The following is a 16,604-nucleotide window of genomic DNA, read 5'->3' on the forward strand; positions in this document are numbered from 1 at the left end:
TATCGCCATCAATCTCAGCGCTAGCAGTGTAGTCACAGCTAATCAGCTTGTGCACACAGCTGTGACAGTATTTTAAAAGGCAGTCACACAGGTCTCCATCTGCCAGAAACGCAATCGCCTCGGCCTCTGAATAAACCTAAACAGGTAAATGGTGCTGAAGTGACAGCTCCTTTGTCATCAAGCCTCTGCTCAGGGATTTTGACTCAGACCAAAGGGTTACCGATTGTTTCAAATTTGGAGAGCTGGTGAAGGCAGAGGAAGGACATCTCTGGGAACAGAATGGAGGCTAGACCTTTGCAAGGCAGGTGGGTGCTGTAGAAAGCCACGCCTGGGCTCTAGAAGCAGACAGGTCTGGAGACAGACCTCCCTCCACTCCTGACCCAGCCATGTGTCCAAGTGGAAGTCATTTAACCTCGGAGTGGTGACCTTCTCTGAACTCACATGGCCGTCCTGCAGACATTAGGCTTTCCATGCATATATATTTAATGGATATCTGGGTGGATTTCAAGGGCATATAGTAGGTGCACAATAAATGCAAGTTGCTCTGCTTTTTCTGCCTACCACCATCTGGTTCGAGCCCCACCCCCACCCCGCCCCGCCCCCACCCGCTTCACCTCCCTGCAACTCCCTGCAGCGGTGCGACGCCGAGCCCCTGCTCTCTGATTGGATGACTCGTGTTGACCAACTCGTAATTCCAGCGGAGTGGGGCACAAAGCAGTTAAGAGATGCTGCAGCGCAAATGAGCACTGCCATGTCCCATCCCATTAGTGAAATAAACACCAATGCAAAACCGGCCGTTTTCGCAGCGGCAGACGCCAGCAGAGCCCCGTGTGTCTGCAGTGAGGTAAATCCGCACAGACGCAGAGAGCTAAGCCCCAGGGATGCGCGCGGAGGTGAATCCCAGGGACGCAGACAAAGGCTGACCCCACGTGTCTGCGCCCTGGTGCACCTCCCGCGTGGACAGCCCCGCCCCTCTGCTCCGCGGCAGATCCCACGCATGCCTCATCCCAAGGCCTGCGGAGCTCGTGGGCAGAGGGCCTCTTGAAGTTGCTGGGAGAGGTGGAAACTAAATCGGCTTAGAGAAAAAAAATTAAAGCCATCTCTCTTTTCCAACCATAACGAGGCCCATTCCATTTCCGCGTCTTAGCGGTTACTATTTACCAACCCCCTTGCTACTCTCTGCGACAGTTCATTATTGTCGTCCTGATGAATGCGGGGACAAGTTAACCTCTGAATGAGTCCCTGGCAGCAGGAATAATAATAAGGGCCTCTCAGCGGCCTCAGTGGGAGGACTGAAGGGGCCGGCCGGGGCTCTGGGCCCCCCTCGCGCGCAGCCCCGGGCCTCCCAGGGTCAGCGGCTGCAGCTCCACTGGGCAGCCCCAGAAAGCGCCTTTCAGGGCCCGGAGCTGGGGCCATTTTCACATTTACCGCTTCACCGAGTTCCCATCTGACGGGGATGAATAGGCATTTAGCGAATTTACTTAGCAATGCTTCCACATGAAATCGTCTCAAAAGATGACATCTTGGGGGAGGGGGCCGTGCATTCCAGGCCCAGAGCTTGCGCGTAAAGCCGCTTTTCAAAGCAAAGCAGCCGTGTGCTTGGCTTGACTGGACTGGACAGGCAGGGGACCCCTGCCTCCCCCCTCCCCGGGGGCCCCAGCCCCCTTGCTCTCCCTCTGAGTGAAAAGCCTGCTGTGCATGCCAAGCCTGTTTCCCCAGCCCTTCTCCACGCGGAGAAGGCATTCGGCTGGGGACCAAGTCTTCCTATTGTTGCTTTCAGACGCCTGTCGATAATTGCCTACATAATATTTAGTTCTCTCGGGATAATTAACAGCTTGCGATCTGTTGACATTCTCCCCAGCTCCAGTCTGCTCTCTCTGCTGCTCTCCTTCCCCTTACACACATTTCTCACTCCTCCTTTCTGGTGGAGTCATCTGCCAAGTGGCTCCTACAGTGCGCATCCCTTGTGTCTGACTCCTCACCCATTTCCTTCCACCTTTCGTGGAAATTATTAGAAGGCATGTCTTCGTCTGTGCCTGGTTCCTCTGATTCGTGATGGGGACTCTGGAGCCCGTCCCTGTAGCCTTTGGAGCCACTGGGACATCTTTGTAGAAAGATGTAAATAAATTTATTTACCTTAATGTATTGGAACCATGTAGGAATCTCAGTTGAAACGAATAAATAAATAAATCATAAAATAAGCTCCCGAATCATGACCACTTATGGAAAGTCCACCATGCTCCAGGCCCTGGGGCGGACTTTTGCCACATTTTATTGCATTTGATATTCACAAAGATGCTATATATAATGCGAGTTTTATTCCCATTTTACAGAGGAGCAACTGAGACTCAGCGAAGACGCCCATTTAGTAAAGTGCGGAACCAGGATTGGAACCTGCTTCTAAATGTCACAGCTCCTGCTCTTCATGACTAGACCCCTTCTGCAAATGAATGAATGAATGAATGAATGAATGAATGAATTCCACCCCAGGTGCAGGAGAGAAGATACAGGTGGTCTAATGCTCCCTATTCAGAGCCTGGTCTTTGGACCAACAGAAATGCTGTAGCTCCGGCTCCACTCAGGACCCGTTGAGTTAAAATGTGCCTTTTAACAAGATTCCCAGGTGACGTGTGTGCCCTTTAAAGTTGAAGAAGCGCCGCTTCCAGTCAAGCATGAAGATTGGCAGCTAATTCTCTTCCTCTTTCCTTCTTCATCTTCTCCCCACCGCGGCCTCCTAAAAGCCCAGACTTGCAGCCAGATACTTTCATCTCAATAAGCCTCAGGTGTTGGGAGTACGAAATAAAATAATGCATGTAAGATCCATGCGGTAGCACATGGCAGAGGGTAAGCCCTTGATAAATGTTAGCTGTCACTTAATACTAATATTATTGCCATCTTGAACACCAGAAGCTTAAGACATTTTGAACTGGGGACAGCAAATCTAAAGACCCAACCTGATTTGAACTTGGAAGGCTGTCTGTGCATAATACTTATGGAATGTTCTGCAGTGCATGGTTTGGGATAATGCCCCCCAGAAGGGACTTGTCCGCAGTCTCCTAGCTGGTGTCAGAGTTGGGAACTGGCTCCCAGGGGGCCATCGCATCATCGTGTGTGTCTATAATGCACAATGGCTCTGGGCATGAAGATGCACAAGAAGAAGGGCCCTAGTGCAGCTCTCAGGTCCCCCCGGTGCCCAGGAGCTCAGTCACAGCCGAGCCTGTCTGCTGGCAGCGTGGGACAGGGAGAGGAGGGGATGGGGCCTGCTCAGCCTCCACTTGGAAGGAGGTTGAGAGAGAGCCAGCTGCATTTCTCTGGGTCCCTCGTGCCCCCGATGCTCTGGCCCAGAACCCCTTCCCTGATACAGGATGCGGAGAAGAACCTGCCAGAGGTGCTCACGACCAATGGGGAGGCCGACAGTGCGAACGCGAAAGTTAAGCACAGAGTTTTTGTGAATGTCAGGATTCGGGATTTCAAACTCCCGATGCTGCTAGGTATGTACAGACCCCAAAGAGCAGCAGATTTAGCCCTCCTGGAGGCAGTGGGCGAGCCATTTGTGGAGCAGAAATGGGCATGAAGGGCGGTGGATGGAGGACTGTGGAATCGGGCAAGCTGAGGATGATGAAGGAGGAGGCAATTCAATCTGAGCTCAGAATATCCCGTGCCAGTATTTCCCCAACTCCTTCCACTAGTGTATCATCCACACAGCTATTTCATACATATGTTCAATTTAAATACCACTTCAGCTTTATCCTATGCAACCATATTCCCGATCTCGGATGTATCTTTTTTTCTCAAATTTCAAATTGTGGCAAAATACACATCACATAAAATCTGCCATCTTAACCATTTTAAGTGTATACTTCGGTCTTATTAAGCACATTCATATTGCTGTGCAACCATTACCACCATCCGTCTCCAGAACTCTTTTCATTTTGCAAAACTGAAACTCTGAAACCGTTAAACAATAGCTCCCCATTCTCCCCGCCCTCCAGCCCCTGGCAACCGCCATCCCACTTTCTGTTTCTGTGAACAGTCAAATTCATAGACTAGTCAACTCTAGGTGCCTCATTTAAGTGGAATCTGACAGCATTTGTCCTTTTGTGACTGGTTTCTTAGCACAATGCTCTCCAGGTTCATCCCCATGGTAGCATGTGTCAGAACTTCCTTCCTTTTTAAGCCTGAATAATATCCCATTCTGAGGTACCATTTTTAGTTTTTCCTGTTACACGTAAAAAGCGATAATGACTTCTTGTCTGTATACCTCCTAAGGCAATGAGGCCACCAGGAGCATGTGGAGAACGGTCAACTGTCCTGGTTTGCCCAGGACCGAGGGGGTGCCCAGGACACAGAATTTTTAGTTTGAAAATCAGACAGTCCTGGGCAAACCAAGGCCAGTTGGTGATCCCAGGTGTGTGGATCTACCAAGGGCTGTGTGAACACAGGAGAAAGGTCACACTCCATCCTTCTATGATAAGCCCATGAGTACAGAAAACCATGATGGTGGAAGCACCAACTGGAACCCTTTCCTATGCTTTCAAAATTATTATTATGAACCTGAGACTACAGCAAGATAGAGAATTAAATAATAGCAATAGCGATGCTATAATATTTATATCCATTTTTATTACACAAAAGGGAATACCCATGTGCATGGCTTTTTAATGTAATGATATACCCTGCTGTTCCGTCTAATCGGCACCTACAGGTGGCTTCCATCCTTTTCACGGCTGCACAGAATCCTATGGAATGAGCAGAGCCAATCCTCTAGTGATGGACACTTAGGTTGTTACCTTTTCTCTCCTTCTTACAGATACTGCTCCAATGAACATCCTTGCACATTTATCTTTCCATGTGTGGGCATGATAGATTTCTGTAGGATTAACTTCCTAGAAGATTGTTCATGCAATGGGCACTTTTTAGTCTCTCTTTGCTTTTGGAAAGACACATGACATGGACTGGGTCTGCCCCAAGAGTCAGGGGCATGGCTGGGGCTCACAGCGTTGCACAGAAACCAAGCTGGCTGCCCCCAGGAGCGTCGGGAGGGAGAAGGAAATTGCAAAGATGATGGAGTGGAGGATGCCCTATAGGGGCTGGTGGGCTTCTTGGGCAGGCTGGCCAGGCCTGGGCAGGGGCCTTCTGGCTTCCCCATGGTACCAACAACCAGTGCAACCCAAGTGAGCCTTCTGTCAAGCAGCGAGGGGTGTGGGGGTGCACAGAACTATCCTCTCCAGTGCCCAGGGCAGCTGCTCCAGCTGGTGCCCATCTGTCTGCTAACAGTCCTGGGATTTTCCATTCAGGTACCTCGGACAACACTGTTCAGAAGCCTGGCTGGAGTCGTGAGATGAGCAAGCACTGGGTCTCATTCCATTCTGTTTCTCTGACACACAGTGGGTGCTCAACAAATATCCACCGGCTTGCTTAACAAATGCCCACGTGGAGCGCTGACACGCCAGGCTCATGGGTGCGGCTGCCGTGCCCGCTCAGCAAAGCGCCTGCCCCACCGGAGCAGGGGCTCAGCCCATGAAGGCAGAGAGCTCCATCGTCCACTTCTAGAGCTGTGCCTTTGCCCATTCCATTCCATCGGCCAGGAATGCTCTTCCCCATGTCTTTGCCCAGTGAGCAGGGCAGATGTGGGCAACGAACCCCAGGGCATGAGAAAATGCTGGATAACAATGATTGCAAACAACTTTCCCTGTGTTGCCTACAATGTGCTAAGTCCTCCTTTCCCTGTAGTGTCACAATAACCTCCTCCAGCAGGTACTAGTTTACTCGTGAACAGAGTAGGACATGAAGAGATTTCACGGCTCGGCCAAAGTCTCACAAGGGGTGGAGTGGAGATTCAGACCTCGCACTCCAGGTCCCCAGTCCGGGTTCTTTTCAGTTCTGCTTTCCTCGTGGTGAATAAGCTTCAGGAGTGTGTTTTGTTTCTTTAGAAAGAGAGGCAGGAAAGAGCAGAGGAAACCGCAGCTGCCTTCTGAAGCCCCTGCTTCCTTTCCGGGGGACCGTGGTCGAACATACGTTGCACATCAGGAACTGACAGAGATAAAACCTTCTGTCCCCCGTGTGGGTCTTTCTGCTGTGCTTGGCTGAAGTCTGAGCCCCAGCCACTTGATTTCCTCTCACTGCGTTCCATCTCACGAATGGGTTCGGACCCATTTTTCCACATGGTTTATTTTTTTGTGGGTCAGGGGAGTGACTGCCATCGCTCTCTCCTCGACTCTCTGCATGGCTTATGCTTGGACCTTACTGGAGTCTTCTTATCTACTAGGAAATCTCTCAGGAAGCCAGAATTCCAGAACAACAAGAAGAAAGGCCAAGAGCAAAAACACTGGAGATAGAGAAGAGAAATCCCTGATTCGAATGCAGACAAGGCTTACAGTGAGACGCACGTTTGCTAAGATACAGGGGAAAATGTATGGAAAAGCCAGATACTGTATTTCTTCCTGGACCCTGAGGGCATAATTACAGCCACGGTTGGGCACCCGAGGAAAAGGGAACTGGATAAAATGCTGCCCCAGCTTCCAGACTCCGCTCTATTCATCGTCTGGCTAGGAGTCATATACGTGTGATCACGCCCCCTCTTCTATCCTCAATGGCTCTCCATCACCTGCAGGACAATGTCCCGACTGCTTAGCAAGGCATGCAGGGTGGTTCGTGAGCTGGCCCTCATGCTCAATCTTCAGAATTACTTGAAGTTTTCTAAATGTTCTGTGCTGTTTCATAACTCTAAGACTTTGCAAGCTCAGCTTGCTCTCCTGGGAAACAGGATTTCCCATTTCTTTGACAGGTCAGTTGCCAGACACCTGGAACAGCAGTGGATAAGGTGATTACGGTCCCTAACCTCAAGTGGCACACAGGACAGCAGGGAAGGGAGACAGAAAGGTAGAGTCTTGTGATATGGGTCAAACATCAGGGGAACTAAAGCACAAGTCATGCTGGGGACACCAGGGGACAGCTCTTCCCTCTACACAGGCAGATAGCAAACTTGAGAACCACCTGGATGATAAAACCTCATCACTTTTTTTTTTTTTTTTTTTTTTGGTGAGGAAGATTGGCCCTAAGCTAACATCTATTGCCAATCTTCCTCTTTTTGCTTGAGGAAGATTGTCACCAAGCTAACATCTGTGCCAATCTTCCTCTATTTTATGTGGGATGCCGCCACAGTGTGGGTTGGCAAGCAGTGCTAGTTCTGTGCCCGGGATCCAAACCTGCGAACCCTGGGCCGCCGAAGTGGAGCATGTGAACTTAACCACTACGCCACTGGCCTGGCCCCAAACCGTATCACTTTTAATTGGATTTATCTTTTTGTTACTGATGAAAATAATGCAGAATTAAAACATGTTGATCGCTTTTGCAGGAACTGGCAAACCGTTTCTCAAAGCCTTAGCTTTCACAGAGCGTTTGTTAAGACACACATTTTTCATTTTAAACGTACATAAGCTATTCTAAGAGGCAGTTTATCTGACATTCCATTGGGGGACCTCTTCACATGTCAGCCCTTCTTCTGGCCGGCTGTGCTGGAAAGTAACTGACAAGCAGCAGCACCCGGAGGCCAAGCCCGATCCTAGGACACCACTGGAATCACAAGTAAAGAACTCAACCACGTGCGTATGTGTGAGTGTGTGACGTCTACTGGATCATATTGGATCATAAAAAAAAGATCGGAAACAGAGCTTTTGTTTTTTAAAGATTGGCACCTGAGCTAACATCTGTTGCCAATCTTTTCTTTTTCTTCTTCTCCCCAAAGCCCCCCAGTACATAGTTGTATATTCTAGTTGTAGATCCGTCTAGCTGTGGTATGTGGGACGCCACCTCAGCATGACCTGATGAGCGGTGCCATGTCCGCACCCAGGATCGGAACCGGTGAAACCCTGGGCCGCCGAAGCGGAGTGCACAAACGCAACCACTCAGCAACGGGGCCAGCCCCCTGGATTGTATTTTAATTCTCCAGAATGTGGTTGTCCTCATATGTCATGGGACATCTCAAATGGGCAGAACATTTGGTTGACCAAATTATGCATCCCCTTACAATGACTGATTACAACGAGCTACTTGATTTGGTTTGGGGGGGACAAGACAAGGCCTGCTTTGGAGGACAGCAAAAGATTGAACCTTAAAAGTCAATTTGGGGCCAGCCCTGTGGCATAGTGGTAAGTTTAGCACATTCCGCTTTGGTGACCCAGGTTCATGGGTTCAGATCCTGGGCATGGACCTACACTATGTATCAGGCATGCTGTGGCGGCAACTCACATACAAAGTAGAGGAAGATTGGCACAGATGTTAGCTCTGGGCTAATCTTCCTCAGCAAAAAAAAAAAAAAAAAAAAAAGGTCGTGATTTAAGGGGGAATGCCAAAACTTAGCTACAATGAATGTTTTCAGAGAGGTGTTTGTAGAAATTTCTGTCTGATCTTTGCCACTTTGTTGCTGTTTGATTTTGAACAAGTTCCTCAGGTTTGCTGGGCCTTCCTTTTCTAATCTGTAAAATGGGGATACCAGTGGTCTCTGAGTTGCTGTGTGGTGTGGCTGTGGCAGACACAGTTCCTGGCCCATGGCAGGTGTTCAGTAAATGAAAGGAAGTTCCTAGATCCTTTGCTTAGAAGTGCCAGAGGAAAGGCACGCTCAGCATCCTCCACCAAGCTGTGACATCATCTCACATGCTTGTGTCCCTAACGTTAGTATACGTTATGTATGTTGAGGTCCCTTGACTCTAAGCTACTCGAGGGCAGGACCCTTGTCTGATCCATCTATATTTCCCCACTGTCCAGCACAGGCCTGAAACAAGGCAGGTCCTAGCAACCCTATGCCTCTTTCTCTTGGGGTCCCCATGTCCATCTCAGAGTGGCCCACCGAAACTGCTCAGGACACGTGTGCTGCATGCCAGAATGAGGGCCTTCGTTCATACTCTCCTAGGCTGGGAACACGCTTCCTCCATCTCTGCCTGGTTAACTCCTGTTTGTCTTCACAAGAACCAGCTCAGTGTCAGTTCAGCTGGGAAGAGCTGGCGTATAAATGAGAATGAAACTAAATTCAACTGAATTGATAAGCTCAACTTTCCTTTTGTGTGTCTGAGAACAGATATTTTTTCCTTCCACCATTCTATACTCCCCTGGGTTTGTCCAAATGATGGCAATGACATAATAATAATCTGTCCATTCCAGCTTCACCAGACAGATGTCCCTAATGCGCCAACATGAACACATCAGAATTCGGAGCAGCTAAAGTAACACAGACATGAGACCAGAGAGACGTAGCTTCAAGTCCCAGTTCCATCACTTACGAGCTGTGTGGCCGTGGGCAGGTCAATTTGAAGCTCAGATTCCTCATCTTTAAGACTTGGGATGATAACAATGTTTACTCTGTAGGGTTGCAATGAGGATTAAATAAGAGGGCACTCACTGTCACTTGCAACTGAAAAATACTGGCTGATGCAGAAACTGGTAGCAGAAGTGGGATAATGAACGGTGGGCAAGGGAAAGCAACATAGATCTACTATATAAAGGGAAAGGAACACAGATCTACCATATAAAGGGAAGCAACATACATCTACCATGTAAAGGGAAGCAACATAGATCTACCATAGAAAGGGAAAGTGACAAACATCTACCATGTAAAGGGAAAGCGACATACATCTACCATGTAAAGGGAAAGTGACGTACATCTACCATATAAAGGGAAAGTGACGTACATCTACCATGAGGGAAAGTGACGTACATCTACCATATAAAGGGAAAGTGACGTACATCTACCATGTAAAGGGAAAGCCACATAGATCCACTATAGGTTGGGCAGCCCAGCCCACAGAATCCTTGAATGTTAACTATTATTACTGTTGTTATTATTATTGCTTCTCTAGGGCTAGAGTCTACATTCTGCTGGGGGTAGGAGACAACGAAGATCTCCGCCTCCCAGAACTTCAGGGTCAGGCCAGCTCAGATTTCAGCCCTGGGGCGGGATTGAGTTCGAAGGACAGCTAACTGTCACCAACCACCTTGGGCAGGCTGCCAGGTTTACCAGCCTGTCTGTCCTGGAACAAGGTCAAAATGCGCTGCATCACAGAAGAGAAGGCACACACTCCTCCGCGGCAAACCAAACTCTGAGGCCACCTCTGCAAACCTCAAGCAGACACAGATTCTCGGCTTGAGAGAGACATTCTGGAGGATCAGGATGTGCTGCACCCAGTAGGTTCTTTACCCACAGATTTCCAAGGCTGTTTGTTTATTTCAGAGGGCTGATGAGAAATTCAAAAAGACGACATAGGCTCGGAGGTAGTAATTTGGCAGTTCTTGGAGACAATTTCTGAAACGTTTTAAAAGAGAATTCATCATGCAGATCGGCGATTCTCAAACTGTGTCTGGGGCAACCCTGGGTTCCGTGGGGCAGCTGGGGCCTTGGGATGGCTCACTGGAGGTTTCCGTAGAGAGGAGCCTCTGTCACCTATTTTCCACATTGGGGTCTGGGGTGAAGTTTCAATTGAGAAAAAAAAAGATTTAGTGGCTTAAAAATAAAAGTTCGAAAACCACTCAAGAAGACGGTCAATCCAGATTCCACTTCTTTCTTTGGGAGGAGGGCGGAATAGAGATCCTGACCGAACGTCTGTAGCACGACTGGCTGAGCTCCATCCTCACTGACCGTCCGACCCTAAGCAGGGGCAATCTCTCTGAACAGTGCTCTTGCCTTCTGAACAATCGGAATCCTAACAGGACACGTTTCCTACAGCTGTTTTGACGATAAAAAGACTGATGCACTCAGGTTAAGCACTTAGCATGGGTGCTTGGTACACAGTAAACACATAATAAATCTTAGCTGTGTTACTGTTGCGGCTGTGAATTACATTTCCTTTCTTCTTCCCTCCCTCTCTCTGTTCTTCCCTGCCTCTTTCCTTCCTTCAATCTCTCCCTCCTTCCTTCCTTTCCTTCTCTCTCTCTCCCTTTCTTCCTTTTTCCTTTTCCTTCTACAAATTTCTGAGCGTTTCTTAAGTGCCAGAAACTGTGTTGAGTTCTGACTTGAGACATGAATTCAGCTTTTTCAACTGCTGTTATCACTTTGAGTTGTAGGCACCCATTTCAAGGGGGGGTAACTTAAACCTGGTTTTAGCTGACTATACATAAGCTCATGCATCTTGCTCCTTGGGTAAAGGTTATCTATTTACAGGTATTCCTGAGGCATTTACTCAGGAGCAATACCTGAGTCGTACTCCCCTGGCGTTCCTACAGTGACTGATACGATGTGTCTTAAAAAAAAAGATGTTTAACAAACGTCATCCGGGACTCTTCCGAAGACCTGCTCACATATCACTAGGCTGGAAAGACGCTGGTATAAGTTCACTGATCACTGAAGTATCTTCCGCTGGGTTCTTTGAATATTTAAATGGTTTGGATTGTGAAAGAGGATTGTATTGTAAAACGGGATGTGTGCTTGATGAGGGCAGGGGTCACATCTATCTTCTTCACGTCATTACATCCCCGTTCATTCATTCAGCAAATATTTGTCACACTGTGAATGTACTAAATGTCGCTAATGGGAACTTTTTTGTTATATGTACTTCACTACAATCAAAAAATACCAGTGGGACCCCAAAACTTCAAACTGAAAAAACAGTCACCATAATATAGTTACAATAATAACCATGCTTGGCATGTCGTAAATCTTTCATAGACACTACCCACTTACTCCTCACAGCCACCCTACAAGGTAGGTGGCCTTAGCTCCGTTTTAAAAGTGAGCTTCTCAAAGCTTGGGTAACTTATCTAAGAACACTGACGATGATGACAATGATGATAATACGTATTGGGGATTTAAGTCACGGGTTCCAGGCACTTGATATATATTGAGTCATTTTGCCTTCTCAACAACCTCGTCAGGTGGGTACTATTAGCATCACCCATTTTGCAGATGAAGAGGTACAGAGAGGTTAAACAACTTGTGCCGGGTTAGACTGTCTATGCGTATCAAGGCAGGGATTAGCACCCAGGTCACCTGACCTCAGAGTCCAAGGGCTTTACCATGGAGGCGTGGTCATGGAAACTGGAGGGAACGTGGACAGCTGAGGTCCTGCCTCCCAGCCGCCTCTCAGGGAGGATGGGAAAGACTCGTACATGCCACATGACATCAAGGAATCAAGTGGGATCCAGACCCTCTCCCAGATGGCATGGAAGCCAGCATGTGGCCGGACAAGCAGGACATGTCAACATCCCTCGGCCTGCTGGGCTCCCAGATGGGGTCCTCTGTACCCGGGCCAGCACCTCCAGTTAAGTGGAGAAGTGGCTGAGCCAACTTTCGGATTTCCGAGAACCCATCATGGCTAATGGTTCCTCTGAAATGGACTCTCCGGCTCTTTGGAATGTTTTCCATGTTCATGCAGAGAAATCAGAAAATGCCTCTAGCTGACAGAAATAAGCAGACACAAAACCTGTCCACTGGTCCTCAATCCAGGAATAAGCCCAGAGATGCTTTTGGTAATTGTGGAAATGAAAACCATGCAATGAAGCATCAGTGAGTCTCCTGCCACCTGGGAATAAATGACCACAGACCCTGCAGCCCCAGCGGCGGTGCGCGGGGTCACCACCGACCACCCATCTGCTCCTCCATTCCTTACTCCAGTAATGACTTCCCGAGGTCCTGCCATGTGCCAGGCACTGTCCCAGGCACTAGAGACACAATCTAAAAGAGACATCACTTCGGCACTCGTGGAACTGTCAACTTAGTGTGGATTTGTCCCTCAGGGTCACCCTTATTGGCATCATTTATTGAGCACTTTCTCTGTGCCAGGCAAGGCACTTCACATTTCACAGCTAATCCCCAAACAAAGGCTGAGGTAGGGAGCAGCGATGGTTCCCATTTTATAGATGAGAAACCCAAGGCACGGAGACGGGGAGCCACTTGCTCAAGGTTTTGTGGCCAGTAAATGGGACGGCTGGACTCAGACTCTGGGGACTCCCCACATGCATGCTTCGGATCCCTTTGCCACACTTCCCGACAGCCTGAGCCCTGGCCTGGAGAGTTGCTGCCAGAGGACAGGAGGGGGCTTCCGGGTCCAGCTCCAGCTTACAATGTCTCTCCAGGAAACCCAGGGGCATGGGGGCTAAAAACACCATGTGCTGCAGAAAGGCCCAACACAGAGAGAAAATAACAGCAAAGAAAGGACAACAAAGAAACTCAGCCTGGTGGAAAGGAATTACCTGAACTATAATGGACATACGCACTAGCAGGATATGAGCTATCCGATTTCCCCTCTTCCAGCAGCCGGGTCAGTCTCTACTTTTTTTTTTTCCTTCCTTTTTTCCCACTGCCAAGCAACTGATTACAAACTAAAGCCATCTCATCATGGCACTTTCCAATAAAAAGCTTTTCAAAAGTAACCTGTTGCTTTCAGGATAAACTTGGGCTCCTTAACATGGTTCTCAGGGTGCCACACCATCTGGGCATGCTTACCTCTCCAGCCGCATCCTATTGGCTTATCCCCTTGCCACACCCTGTCCACATAAGCCTCTCCTGACTGGCTGCATGGGCGGTGTTCCCTCGTGCCTCAGGGCCTTTGTACATGCAGCTCCCTCTGCCTGGAACACTCATCCCCTATTTTTTCACCCACTTAATTCCTCCTCTTCTTTCAAATCTCAGCTCAAGGCACTTCTCCAGGGAAGCTTTCTCTAACACCCTATGAGAGAAGAGGTTATATGCACGTCAGTTGACTGTATTATAAGCATGTAAACCTCCTTCCTAACAATGTCCTGAAGATGTAATTATTTAATGGCCTGATCTGTGAGGGTAGAGATGTTAACAATCCTATTGGTGGCTGTAACCCCAGATCCTAGCAAATATCTAGCACATAGTAGGTTTCCAATAAGCACGTGTTGACTGACTGACTGACTGTATGAATGAATGAATGAATCAATACTGAGATCCTATAGGTGATATTTCATTAGAATGCATTTCCTAGTCATCACCTTGGTTAAAATTTCTCTCTGTCTTCCCAAATTGACATTGCAACCTGTGGCAAACTCTTGAGACCAATTACAGGAAGGGAGCTCAGACAAGTCTAGGCAGAAAGATGGTGGAGAAGCAGACACACAGGATCAATCAGATTTACAGAAAGAACAACAGGAACATGTGTGTGGTCACTCTGGGAAATCTTTGAGAATTAGCTGCATTAAGGCATTAGTCAGCACCTTGCCTGGTCGGCCAAGGAAAGATAAACGAGTCTTGTTCTTTGAGCGGGGGCAGGAAGCTGGGGAAGTGCTGAAATCAATGAGTCTCGTGATTCAACGTCATTAACCTTTTTGATTCAGATTGAGGAAGGTGGCACAGGGTGAATTACATTGCTAATGAGCACCAGGTATTTCTGACGGGTTTGTGCAGAGAAGGCTGGGGGGTAAGAACATACAGTATGCTCTGGCTGACATATACTGTGGGGGGGTTGGATAGGCCTTCTTTCACAGTGGGTGCTGTCATGGAGGACCTGCTGTGAATAAACAGCCTGGCTCCTCTTGGCTGGCCCTGGTCAGGTAACACTGATGGGTGAGCCATATTTCACATGCTGCTTTCCAGCTCAAGCTCAGGACTGGTAAGCCATGTAGGTTGGGGGAAAATAAAGGAAAAAGGAGACTGTTGTTTTATGTCGAGTTCAGATACCCTGGGCTAGATGGGAGTCCAGGCCAAGGTCCAAGGGATGTTGACCAGAAGGCCTTGGCAATCTCTACCGCTCTGTCTCTATCCAGGGTCCTGAAATCGGAAGCATTGGAGTTGATCACAAGCTCGGTTGACGGAGTCGTCTGAGATAATGCAGGAAAGGCCACCATGCATGGGAAGACGGGTGGGTGGGTTGAGAATTAAATCTGCAAGGGCTAAGTCGTGCATGTTCTAGGCAAGGCCATTATGTGAAATGTGGGAGATCTGGCAGAATGGTCTAGTGCAGGGATCTGCAAACTATGGCCCAGCACTTGCTTTTGTAAATAAAGTTTTATTGGAACACAGACACGCCCATTCGTGTACATATTATGTATGGCTGCCTTATTGCTATAGTGGTAGAAGTGCGTCATTGTGACACAGACCACCCTGCCTGCAAAACCTAAAATATTTACTATCTGGCCCTTTATAAGAAAGTTTGCTGACCCCTTATCCATTATAATTTTTCTCTCTTTTTGGTCATTAATACACTTCCTTACAACTTTTTCCATATCCACCTTGTCAAAGCATCTTCCTGGCTCACTGTCCATATTTTTCCCTGGACACATTCCACCTGATGTATTACCCTTTCCCTTATCTGCTGTCTCTATCCTTCACCAGCATGGGGGTGCCACAGTAGTAATATGCTTTCTTTACTGCTGTCTCCCAGCACCCAGACAAGTGCCTGACATGTAGTAGGCACTAAATAAATGTTTGCTGAATGACTGAAAAGCCACTCACCCCTTGTATTATTGCTTTGTTAACATTTTCTTATTTAGAGCAAGTTTTTTTAAAGAAAACTCCAGCTTCAGAAATCTGGGGTGTGTTAGTTTTTCCTTCTATGTGTTAATATAAATAAATGTTGATATTTTCAGAAACTTGTCTGCATACCACTCTACATGACCGTGCACACTGCGAGTGGTCTGTGGATGAGAAGGACATGGTTGGGTTTAAGTGTGAGCTCCATCTCACCAGGTGGCTGGGAGATTAAATGAGACCATGGAAGCACTTAGCACAGCACCCAGCACACACTCATGGCTGGATGAATAGAGGCAGACATACTCAGGGGAGGAGGCCTCTCCTCATAGATTAATTACTGACAAAGCAGCGCCACTCGGTACTGCAGCCATCGCTCTCAATGAAGCCCATCTTGGACATTGCCCCAGATGCTGAACGGTTCCAGGCATCCCGGCAAAGCAATTTGGATTAATGGGACCATTTAGCTGTAGGTGTCCAGAGAATGCATTGTTTAAGTAACTGGTTCGAAACTTCCCCAGGGCTGCAAACTTTTAAACAAAGATTGACTCTGTAATCAAAAACTGTTTGGCCTTAAACCACATTCCAGCATCCCAAAAAGCACAATTACGTTGAGAAAGGGGTGGCAATGTTTGTGCCCCTGGCTGGGTTGGCCAAGTAATGTTGACTGATGGACACAATTAAATTGCACTGAGGAGAATCCTTCTCTGGAGGAGGAAAGGACGCAGGAGATGGGCAGTGGCTCTTGGGAGCACAATTTCCACTCCCCCTCCACAAGGGAACAGGACACTGATGCGGGATTCCACTTCGCCCCTCACCCTGGGAGAAATGGCCAGCACCACCAAATGGTCTTCTCTTCCCCATTCTCTACTTTCCCATTAAGCAATGTTATGGGCACTGGGCCAAGGCCAGAATCTGGGTCCAGACACTCAATCTGGACCTGGGTGGCACTGTTTCACTTCAGATGGACGGGAGTGGGAGGTGGCAGGAGGTGATCTGGGGACTTTGCTCTCTGCCTTGACTTCTAGTTCATGACTATCCCCCAGGCTGCAAAACCTGTCCAGATGTCCGAGCCGCTTTCTGACACTGCCTGGTGGCTTCGTAGTGGCCACCAGGTTGCTCAGAAGCAGACCACTTGAGCCTACGGGTGGGGTTAGGGGGTGAGGTTGGTGAGGAGGTCTATGGG

At 48.3% G+C, this 16,604-nt stretch overlaps 1 protein-coding gene across 1 annotated transcript in view; it reads right to left on the reverse strand.

The window, feature by feature from the left end:
• XYLT1 (xylosyltransferase 1) overlaps positions 1 to 16,604 on the reverse strand; it is a 304,820-nt gene that overhangs the window by 49,371 nt on the left and 238,845 nt on the right. The gene's annotated exons all lie outside the window — the stretch shown is intronic.

This window comes from Equus przewalskii, chromosome 12 (genome assembly GCF_037783145.1).
Source record: "Equus przewalskii isolate Varuska chromosome 12, EquPr2, whole genome shotgun sequence".
Classification (NCBI taxonomy): Eukaryota; Metazoa; Chordata; class Mammalia; order Perissodactyla; family Equidae; genus Equus; species Equus przewalskii.